The sequence below is a fragment of the Ascaphus truei genome, chromosome 1, assembly GCF_040206685.1.
Source record: "Ascaphus truei isolate aAscTru1 chromosome 1, aAscTru1.hap1, whole genome shotgun sequence".
Lineage (NCBI taxonomy): Eukaryota > Metazoa > Chordata > Amphibia > Anura > Ascaphidae > Ascaphus > Ascaphus truei.
This window is the reverse complement of record NC_134483.1, coordinates 59,304,721-59,316,906: the sequence shown is the minus strand read 5'-3', so window position 1 is coordinate 59,316,906 and position 12,186 is coordinate 59,304,721. Positions and strand designations below refer to the sequence as shown.

At 39.2% G+C, this 12,186-nt stretch overlaps 1 protein-coding gene across 5 annotated transcripts in view; it reads right to left on the bottom strand.

The window, feature by feature from the left end:
* GHR (growth hormone receptor) overlaps positions 1-11,810 on the bottom strand; it is a 303,566-nt gene extending 291,756 nt beyond the window's left edge. For 4 of the 5 annotated variants that reach the window (XM_075588839.1, XM_075588818.1, XM_075588848.1 and 1 more), the window contains exon 1: positions 11,434-11,810. The gene's annotated coding sequence lies outside the window, so the exon portion shown is untranslated. Of the gene's footprint in view, positions 1-10,863; positions 10,885-11,433 lie in introns of those variants that run through there. The other variant, XM_075588829.1, reaches the window with a different exon arrangement.
* Between the last annotated feature and the right edge of the window lie 376 nt (positions 11,811-12,186).

The window sequence follows — 12,186 nt, the reverse complement described above, 5'->3', positions numbered from 1 at the left end:
GGGGGAGTCGTACCGGAATGTGATGCCCGTCAGTAACGTGACCCCCACTTTGCTAAATTCTATGTTCCAGTGGAAATTATCCTGGAAGTGTGTACCCCAAATTGATAACTGCTGACAAGGGACAATCTATTACAGTGGCTGTGAAGATTGGGTACCTGGCAGACTCTAGACTTTCATAATGGGGGGTTGAAGGAGTGAAAAGGGACAGGCTCTGTGGTAGGTGGCAGGGATCCTGTGTACCGTATGTGTGATCGCACATACCGTGTGGTGGCCTGTGCCCTATGTTCTGTGCTACAAAATGGCGCTCCCGCCAGAAGCAGCAGACCGAATGGGTTTGCAAGTGTAAAATCTGCAAAAGTTGCAAACTAAGGGGGTTATGCACAAAGCAGTGATAAGTGTTTTTAAGTGAGATAAATGCCTTTATTTCTCAATATTGCGTGCAGCGCGATTCACAAAGCAGTGATAACACCGCAGTATCGCTCTTAAAAGGCTTTTTATCATCAAAACACAGTCGTTGCTAAAAAAAATTGTGCCATAAATTGCGCCATAAAGCATTTATCTCACTTAAAAACACTTCTCACTGCTTTGTGCATAATCCCCTATGTTGCATCCTCTCGGCGGCAGCATGCCTCAGCACCACACTAACATTAGTAACAGTAACAGCAGTGGATCTCTCAGAGGGAGGTGTGCGGGGGGTGGGGGGGCAGTGTTACATGTAGATAGCAGATTGTTAACATAAGTCCATATGAGCACAAATAAGGTATTAATTAAAAAAAACATATAAAGTGTATATCTATGCTGCTTTGCTCCACCTCTAACAAGCCTTAGATGTTCACTTCAGTAGGGCCCCTGGGATAGCTGATAATGTATTTTATTAGAATGATGAAATGTGGACGGAATAGCAGTAATGCAAGGACAAGATAGGCAGAAAAGTTACAAAATCAAACAGTGTACTGTTATATAGAACTGGTGACAAGTTTATTATTGATGAAGAGTTGTTGCCCACATGCATAACAATCGCGGTGAGAATCACATAGTAATGAATAGTGTCTACGTTTGATTGCTTTTATACTGTATATTTCTTTGGAATCAATTTTTCCATCATGGGATTTCCCTGCTGGTGAGAGTAAATTTTAAACACAAGAATATCCTGCTTTGGTCCTTTATGACTGTAATAAATATGGGAGAAGATATTACTGTAAGTATTTTAATTAATCTGGCACACAAGAGGTTAACGTTGGTTACAAATTGTCTTAAAAATCCAAGAATTGTTTTTATGGCCTGTTAAACACGTTTTCAGGTCTAGTGTATACGACTGATAGGATCTAGAGATAAGGGCATCTGTTTTTGCCAGCAGGGGTTGAAATATGGCTTTTCCGACACTAGATTAAACAAGACCCTTTTAAATGTATCTTCAAAGACATTCTTTGGAGGCTTCAGGAGGCGTGGCTAAGAAAGTTTTTCCAAAAAGAGTACATTTATTAAACATGCCGATATCATGGGCCTGACAGCAATTTGTTAGAAGAACGAATAGATATTCATAACAGTTGCATGTTTAGGAGGTGGCAAGAGACAGATATTAATGTGTCATTCAAGCATAGGAGCAAGCCGGTCAAAATTAGCCTCATTACACTTGGCAAACTTGCCTGAACCCATTGATATAAATCAATGTTAGTTATCAGGGCCATGTAACGCACAGAAGTATCACATGATAGAAAAAAGAGCGACTGGGACCATACATTTCATCAAACCTCTATACTGAAGGCAACCTAGAATTTTGAGTGTCCCCAGACTTATCATCTAATTCACTCATAGATCTATATCGTCCTACCCAACACTCGTTGACAATGAGTGATCATCTCCCTTCTAGCCAGAGGTCAATACTGGTAAGCGTGCATACAAAATATTATGGTATATTTCTATAACCAGCTAAAAGGTTTTCATCTCTCGCATGCATATAAACTTTCATGGAAATGCAGCTAATGATATCCCAAATGTTTTAAAGATATTCTCCAGATACATAAACAAAAATGGAGACATCACATCTCAAAAACAATATCAAAATTATAATTCAGTTGGTCCTTTCACAAAAAAAGTAAGTTTGCTGGGTAAACCACTTGTTGCATATCATATAAAAGTTAAAAGATAAAGTCAATCCATATGGTGGTGATGTAAACTGCCCAAACGTATCCATGTTGAGCGGTGAGTAGATGGAAAGCCCAATGATCACTGTAGGACTCCAGTGAACTAAACAAACTCTTTACCCTCATGTGCACTGCTCACTACGCGTTTCGTCTCTCCTTAAGACGCCTTTTCTGTGGCCGACTGCACATGTGGTAATGCCATTCTTATAGTGCCGCTGGCTAAACCCAGATGTGAAGTGGCAGTTCCACCCAGATAATATAAAACACACAAATATACATTATACACATAAAGAAAAGACGTCCCTAATGAATGCACTCAATACGGTGATGGGTTAATTTTAAATTAAAACCATTTTATATGAAATGTATTAAAAATAAGTTACATTAGTAGAATAAATCCATGGCCAATTGCTAAATGTACAGACAGAGATATAAAGGATGGATAAGTAATATATATACACTATACAGTTCGACTACAAATATACAGTTGTTGGTTTAGTCTATCCCACTATTAAATGGGTGACCTTATGTATTGGATACCAGCAATTATTTACTAAAACTCCACATTCACTAATTGAATATGGAGCACAAAATTCCCATATAGCAGGCCTAACAGATGGCAGATCAGGATACAGTCAAATAGAATAGTAAATTAATTACTCACAATAATGCGCACATACAAGTTTGAAAACATTAAGCCCATACAAGGTCTAGATGCTAGATTAGATGAAGGTAGTAGGTTAGAAGTAGTGACTAGTGAGGATAGCCGTAATAAGCAATATACTGTAAATAGTGTTTGGGCGATTAAATAATATCACCACTTAATTATGTCACACGCAGCAATAAATAGATAGATGAAATTCCTCCATCTAGTGCCCACTCAAACTTCCCATACAAACGGCCTGAGGAAATGTAATTATAAACACTAAGTGTGTCGTTGGTAGAGGTGATGATGTTAAGCTGCATGTAATAATGTTTGCAGTAATTAAATGTGTTACAAATATAGGCGTCACATTATAACATCACAGCAACAAACACTTATTCCCCTCTTTGCAACATCTGCTTAGGGTTCTCTTTGAGACAACCAAGGGGGTATAAAGTTGTTAGCAATACCCCTCATAACAGGACTTAACTCTCTAAAGTTTTTACCAATACTGTATACCTTTTTTCACAAGTATGACCTGACCATATATACAACTCCACTTGTTTTACAGTTTATGAAAGTACGTACTGTATATCAAGACATCTATTCTCATCAGTGTTCCAAAATTGTTTTGTAGTTTCCATGTCATTTTCCTCCAGACCCGTGTAAAAGTTTTTAACACATTTTGTCTGCTTTTTAAAATAAAAACGTGTTTAATACATTTGTAACTAAGGGGCCTATTCACGAAACTTCAAAAAATGAATTGCATTATCGAATATGTTTGCATGTTCCTACCAAACGCTATGAAATCTGTGTAAAAACGGTATTCACGAAGAAAAATCAATTTTTTTTAGCGTTTGGTAAAAAAATTCCATACCGCACTAATTTGTAGTGGCTTAACGAGCGAAATGAATGTAACATTCCATTTCACTCCTGCAGTCTTGAAGAGCTGCGCAGAGAGAAGCTGCATCTCCCTGTACAGCTCTTACATGCGATCGTGCAGTTTACATTTTAATAACGTAGGATCGAAGCAGGGGGTCTTCGGGGCTGAACTGCATTCGTTTCAGGTCTGGGGACCCCCTGCTTCCCAAGGTACAGGCTCCGGAATGGTGTGCCTGTATCTCCCTGAAGTTTAAAGATCCCGGTCACGCAACGTGGGAAATGTACACTGATAGGAGATACCAGCAGCCCATACCCGGGGCCTGTAACTCAGGAAGCAGGGATCCCTGGACCTGAAATTAATGTGTTTCAGCTCCGGAGACCCCCTGCTTTAATCCTATGGTATAAAAATTAAAACACACCTTCATTATCTTGGTGGCTAAGCATGAAGGTAATGAAGGGGTTAAATAGTTTAAACCTGTTTGTTGGTGTTAGAGGGGGTGGGTGAAGCTTGTAGTTGCCCCAGGGTGGGTGGTTAGGCTTCCTGAGAGGGTTGTGGGAGGAGCTAACTCCTTCATTACCTTAGCGGTTAGCCACTAAGCTGGGCTGTAATTTTATTTTAATTACCTAGGATTGAAGCCGGGGGTCTCTGAAGCTGAAATGAATGCAGGTCAGCTCCGGAGACCCCAGATTCAAACCTATTTAGTAAAAATAAAATAAACTCCATCACATGCAAATCGTGATTCTGAGATCTTCACCCTTTAGGTGATGCTAAAAAAATATGTGAGTGTTTAATCCGCGATGTGCTTTGTGAATAGCAGTTACAAGCAAAAAATGCGAGTTTGGACATTTTTTCAGCTACCCCACGGCTTGTTATAGCAAGAGTGCTAATGCTCATTAAAAAGCCGTTTTCAGGCTATATTGCCATTTTATAGAAGCTTTGTGAATAGCTACGCAGGCAATATCACTTGTAAAGTGCACTTAACCCGCGTTAAGTAAATGATCGAAGTTTAGTAACTAGGCCCCTAAGAGTGCAAACAAGGAACACTTTCTCTTTTTGGTAGTTGCCACATAAGAGTGCTCTGTTTGAATATGCAGCATACGCTTTCAACAGAGAAGTTAAAAGAGAAATAAATTAATGTGCTCACTATAAATGTTTCATTATCTTCTTCTTTGGCAGTTATATCCCTTTTTGTTCATTATACCCACAATGTATTTGAAGGAGTTTACACTGTATGACTAAGAATCCGGCATTAAAAATATCACGCTTGATTAAATCAATTCTTACGTTTGACACAGAGTTAAATGTCTGGAAATACAGAACAGTAAATAACACTCCACAATGCGATAATATGTTCTGCTGCATACGTACAGTAGCCTACATCTGTATCTTTAAAAATAAATAACTGCAGTATCTAATATTAATGATGTATGTTTGCTGTGGCTACATCACTTACACAACTTCAACAGAATGGAGTGTCAAATATTCACTCTGGGATGGTAATTACTGTGCAAGTCATGTGAGCACACAGAGCTCCCATTATGCAATAGCATTGCATGTCTCTAGCGTCTGACCACTGCGTCTTTTTACCACTTGTTCCTTTCTACCTCCGTATGGTTGTTAATTTGAAATAGTCAATGTGTTTATTAGTACTGTTTATTCTGCGCTCTACGCATGACATCATTGCGTGAGTGACGCCGCATTACGTCTACGTATGAAGTCATCAGGTAGGAGACAAGGAATGCGTGTTTATAGAATGTTGGATTTCTACTCCTTGATAAAGCGCTTGTAAGCGGGAAACGCGTAGGAGGTTTCTTCTGTCTCCGTTTTAACCATGGATCAATAATAATAATAATAATAATAATGATATATATATATATATATATATATATATATATATATATATATATATATATATATATATATGCATGTCATTTCCCAGAATCCCTTGCTGCAGTGGAAGTGCTGTGTGCTGGGTGATAATGGTGTAAGGCAGGGTTGCAGACCTGTCTAAGACATGCAAATGAGCATACAGTAATATTTCTATATATATATATATATATATATATATATATATATATATATATATATATATATATATATATATATGCAAATGTAAATACTGCACCGACACACTTTATTCGAGCAAATACCCAGTTTGTACCTGGCAGATACCTGGAATGCGCCGCTCCTCACCTCTGACAAGCCCCGTTGTGTTTGCCTTCCCAGCCTGGGTTCATGCCTGGCTGACGGGCGGCTGATCTGTTAAATGATAATGATTAGGATTTAATAGGCTGCAATGCTTCGCGTGTCTACCAGATGGCATAAATTCATGAATTGTAATGCAGTATATATATATACTGTGCAGTATTGCAGCCAGCGGGAATAAAATGCTTCAATCCCTGCCTGGAAAATACCTCAATGCACTCGGGCAGAAAACAGTCACAAACCTCAATACACCCGGGTATACCCGAATTCGTGGGACTAGCCGAGCTCGAATAAAGTGTGTCGCCAGTGTACAACTGAATGCTCATCTGCATGTCTTAGGCAGGTCTGCAACCCCGCCTTTCACCATTATCACCCAGCACACAGCACTTCCACTGCAGCAAGGGATTATGGGAAATGACATGCAAATGAGCACACAGTGCCACTTTTTGCTTCAAAAAACATTTTTAACATGGTTCCCTATAGGCTTAAGCTTGCTGCATGGTCACAGCTTTGAGCACAGCCAGGGTTAAGGTGCATAGCCAGAAAACCCACCCACAGACAGCTGTTTCGACCTTATATATATATATATATATATAAATATTATGCTGCAGTTCACCTCTCTATTTTTTGCCCAGTGCAATGCATGTTTGCAATATTTTCTCTACCTCTGTATCGTGCAATATTCTCACTGATTTCTGCTACTGCTTTCTGCAGCCATGTCACATACTGATACAGATGTATCTTATCCTTATCACCTGAATATGAATAGAAGCAGTTTGGAAATATTAATCGCTTCTTGAGCTGATTTGTATTCCAAGGGCGTGTTTCTCATGGAGCATTTGCATTTACCGCTGGAAGCACTCAAAAACATATATGCTACTATCACTGTCTTATGTACGTAGTTAGTACGTAGTTAGGTATGTTTCCTTGCTCATAGTCACACCTAATCTAAAAAATACAAATGGGCAGATATGAAAAAAAAATATCATCAAAAATGACAATTGTTAGCACATGAGCTTTACAAACAGAATGGGGCTATATTTAAAAAATAATAATAATAATTACCTACCAGAATTTCAAATGTTTGATGTCAAAATTGACTTTAATGAACTACTAATTAAACATCAATTATCATTTGTGTTACATTATTTTAAATGGTCTTTGTATTTATCATGCAAAAATAGCTAATATTTTCTTTATGACAGTTTGTCTGTATTAATCCATGCTTCCACCAACACAAAAATAAATGTTATATTTTCAACATTATTTATATTTTCAACTGTAACATAATAATATTTAAAACGCAACAAATTGTAGGTCACAACCCCACATAGGAACATATAACCAATCTGGGATAAAGTGGCATGTAATAAATATCACCCGTTTTGGTCGATCCCACAAATCTAAAACATGAAAGTATAAATACCTAGAGTAAAATTAGAGTTACTTTGTACGGCAATAAAATGGATACTGAGAACTGAAATTATTTAAAAAATATATATGTTTTTCTACCTATTATATTGGTAGTTGAGCACATTTAAACGATGAATATTCCCGATGTATCTCTATTTGAACGGTGCAATCACACAAAGCAAAACATATTGTATGATGAAGATACTGCTTAAATTTTTTTTATTTTAACTGCGACCATGTTGGATGTTGGGCTATGGGGGTCTGCCCCTAAACCTTATAATAAACCTTTCAATAGAAGTAGTAGCCCTGTGACATGCAGGGGAAACATCGCTGTCCTTCTGCATTAAGTGACATTTTCCCATGCACTGTTTTTCACTTGGGATATTGCAGTGCTGCTGTTTCGTTTGGAAAAGGAAATACCTCTTCACCGCCCATACAGAAACTGCACTAAAGTGTATGCTTTATATCACCTTTGCTAAGATTGATAGGAGTTTCAGAACTGAACGTCTGTGTTACTTGTTTGGGTTTTTGGGGGAAGGAAATTGTTTATATTACTTAAACTGGGGGGGTACCTTGAAGATAATCTGTGGTTCCCCTACATCCAGGGAACACATCGGGTCCCAATATAAGTAGTTTGTCCAGCTGGAAAGGAGTACTTTCCTGGCAGACCCTGCATGGCGCCCAAAGTCAGCTTCGCTCCAGCAGCCAGAAGAAAGCTGGAATATCGTCGGGAGGTGACACCAGGACTTTCTACTGGTGACCCCACAACCCTATTTGTATTTTTTTTTTTTAATGTCACTCCAGCACACAAACAAAAATGACAAATATCTTGACATCCAAGAGAATCTCGAGGGTCGGGGGACAGCGGAGCAGCTCTGGGGGAGCCCCCGGTTTAAGTTCATTAAAAATAAAAGATCTTTAAAAAAAAATAGGGATTTTTGCTTTTAAGATTTTTCTGTTTACCAGCATTACAAATTTAGCCTGAACAGCATAACTGCAAAAGAAAAAAAAAAATATCCAATACAAACTTCTTGTTAGCAGCTGACTCGGGGAGAATACCTTGCTGAGGAAAGAATGCAGAAACAGTTCCAAGATTTCAGTGATCACGGCTGAATTATTTCCCCCTCTGTTGTCAAAAGAAATGCTTTGCCATTTCTGCCGGCAGCAAAGGGGTTAATTCACTGTCGTTAAAAAAATTACAACAGAGGTCAACGTAGAACCCCTTGCAAATTTACAAAAAAAAAACATCAAATCGAAACATTTTCCAAATTAATACATAATTTCACAATGTAGGACGTGATCAACTTTGAAAGAAACTGTAAAGATAACAGGCTTTCATTCACACATATCTCTAAAGACAGACCCCCTCTCATCAGGAAACAGATGTATACTCTGCAAAACTTTCCTGTTTGTGATAATTTGTTGCCAATGTTCCCAGTAAGTGGAGTTGCAAACTGTAACAATAGATAATGTTACCTTAGTAACATACATTGTAGCTGATGAGTTACACTGAGTTACACTGACTGGAGGATTGATTTGAAATGGAAAGGCAGCCATTTAGTGAACCCTGGGAGGCGGGATCTTTGCTGATCAATCACGGAAGAACTAATCGATCGGCAGCTTTGGTAATTTGTTTTCAATAAAGGTAATCAAAGGTTGCATATATGAAAACAATTATTTTTTAAACTGCCGCCTGGACTGCCTCTTTAATGCTTGGCTAATCACCTGCAAACTAACCACCATCACCAGCCACTGCTATTTCCGTGATGAATAAAATGGCAAATCTTGCATGATTTGCAACATCATGTGAAAGTTTTGCACATTTGCACCTTCACCCCGATGGCATTTATTCACGCTTAGAAATGGGGGGCGACAGGGAGATTGCCACATGCAAACCTATAATGTGCATGTAGTAACATGTAATCTATGTACCTGGCATTATAAATCTGAGAAGATATAGACAAAATAAGAACAGATACCACAAATCCTTCAAAATATTGTTACTGATCTTTGTTTTAGCTGTGAAAACAAACAGAAATAGTTTAGCTGAATACAGCTTACATCTTTAAGAAAGCTTGCCAAATTGCTGAGATTTCCAGCACAGACATCCAAGGACATTACACAAAAAAAAAGGAAAAGTCTTTTACTTTGAAATCTGGCAAAATTAAGCAGGCAAGAGCCCAACCTTGAGACTTTCTCATATTTAGTTTAAAAACATGTTAAGTTACCAGATAAGGATCATAAAATGCATTGTAGGTTAAAAGGATATAAATTGCTGTTCATTTTAAGAATGACAACTGTAAGACAAGTTCTGATGCCTTACAGATGTATCACTGTCAGGACAGCTTTCATGATACAATTTAGACTTTGAGTCAGAAGGCACTCTTGGGTATGTACTCAATCAGAAAAATGCAAAATATGCATTGCAGAACTGCAGAAATGTTTTACTATGATCTAAAATAACATATGTTGTCTTAAGCTGCATATGTATATAGTAAACACCAACTATTATAGCGTTTTAATCCTGCTCTCACATTCCAAATTGACATAACCCTCTCTCTCATTGTATATATTTAAAAATATTTTGAATTGTACAGATTTTCTATATCAATATGGCTCAATAAGAAGCAAAGATGCAGAAAAGGGAAAAGATCTGACTGCTGAAGTCCATGGAATGTAGTATTTATTTATAAAATATTTTACCAGGAAGTAATGCATTGAGAGTTACCTCTCATTTTCAAGTACTGTATAGTGAAGCTTCTGTATTTACAATGATTGCACACTACATATAATCATTGCAGGTGACCTGTTAGTTGGAGTTACATGGAGATCTACATTAAGTCAGAAAAGTAACGTTTTTTGCTGCTATTATAAATGCTATAAGGTGCAGTATTATAATTATACCCGCTGGGAATTTGGTACACTGCTTTTCTACTGAATCTTGATTTAAAGTTGTCATAGCTGGAAGTGCTCACAGTGCATGTTAAACCCCTCGTTTCTGACTCCCAGCATTGAATGGAGTTAAACATCATTCTACAATAAGGTATCACTTCAGTGACTAAGTAAATAAAAAAATGTTTGCATTAATAATTAGAGGTGACAGTTTGACACAATATACTTCACCAAGAATGAAATCATATACAAGCGAGGAGCAGCTTATGCGCTGGCATCTGAAGTGGGAGGTCAGAGTTTAAAACCCTGAACCAGTGTTCATTTCCCTTGCTCAATTGCCCCAAATAGTTCGTAAACCCTACGGGTTTCACGGTGCCTATTGTACAGTGAACACTAGCAGCACTAAATCAAGAAAATAACATTAATAAAATAAAAAAAGGAGTACTATATACCTGTACAATCAGGCTCGTACAGCTGCCAGCAGAAACTCACAGAGCTTGCATACAAAATACAGACTGTCTTCTTCATATTCACCCAACGCTGTTAAATATATATACACTATACACATGACAATACATGAACAGACATACTGTATATACCCTAAAAAGAACATTAATATATTATTTCACGAATGCTATTTAATGAGATACTTTGTAGGATATCAAGGTGTGTAGACCACTTACAGTAGCACCGCAGCCAAGAACTGAATGTACTTCTCTGTCTGGCAAAGCAACTTCAACAGGACAACTGTGCACCCAGCACAGCACAGTATGTGCCCATTATAACTCACAGACAATCACTGCTGCACCCAAAGCACAAGCTCACCAACTTCAGATTTCCTTTACGAGCACACACAACCCAACAGAGCAGGTAAATGTGCTACCAACCTCAACGCCAGCGCTGTATAATGGGTGCATTTCTGTCCTGAGCATATACAGTATGGAGAGTTCTGGCTTCTCATTGCCAGCTATTAAAAAGTTCTCTCTGCTATAAAAAGTTCTCTCTGCAGTAGATTAAGTTGTAGTTTGCTGGCACAGTTGTGGATATAGAACTTTTGGGGATGAAAATAAAGAAATGATAGGAGGAGAAAATAATGAAAGTGCACTTCTGCAGTCCCTCTATCTCCCAGATTCACACACACACTATTCCAGGACATCACTTCCAGCAGGAAACAACTTCTCCTGGGATAGGCAGAGACGTGCAGGGAAAGGGAGCTGTCAGGATAGAGGGTGTTGCATGGTTTGCCAACGTACCTTCTGCAAAGGAAGCTTGCAGACCTGATGTTTGCACCGAGGTCCTGGGGACAGCTCTGCGGACTGCTGCTGTCTGCTGATCAACAAGCTCCCATTCCCCCTTCCCCTCCCCCTTGTCTCAGCTGTCACACTCTGCACACTATCCCTGCCCGGGGGCTGCGGCTGCTCTCAGTCAGTCTCTCTGCTGCCTCTGCCAGTCTGTGGCTATGTCTGCACGGGCTGGAAACTCATGCTCCTCATTGCTCCCGGGGAGAGCCGTGCTGTCCCGCGCTCCCTGCAGGCGCCGGGAATGAGGGTGGGGGATGAGGGTGAGGCACGGAAAGCTCAGCGCCTGCCTGGCAGCTGTATGTAGCTGGTCGGGGGAAGCTGGAGGCTGGTGCGTGTCACTTTGCTGGGACTTCAAAGCTCCCTCTAGAGGAAAGTATTGGCCATTGCAGGACAGTAGCAGCAGTGAGTGCATCAGGTCATATCCTGGGGACAGGACTAGTTGAAGCTTCTTATGACCACTAAGTAGAGATTTGTTTACACTCCCATTACTTCATTTCAGACCTTAAGGGGTCTTTAGGGGGTTTGGTGGCTAGGGGAGGGGGTTAACTTTAGGGCTTTTAGGGTATGAGGTGCGTTAGCATTAGGCTGCGTCCACGTTAGCGCTGAGCGCGCGGCGCTTGCCGAGTTTATTTCCTGCAATTTAACTTTTCCCGTCCCAGCACGCTTTCCCAAGCTTGGCGCTTAGGGAGACGTAAAAAAAGAAAG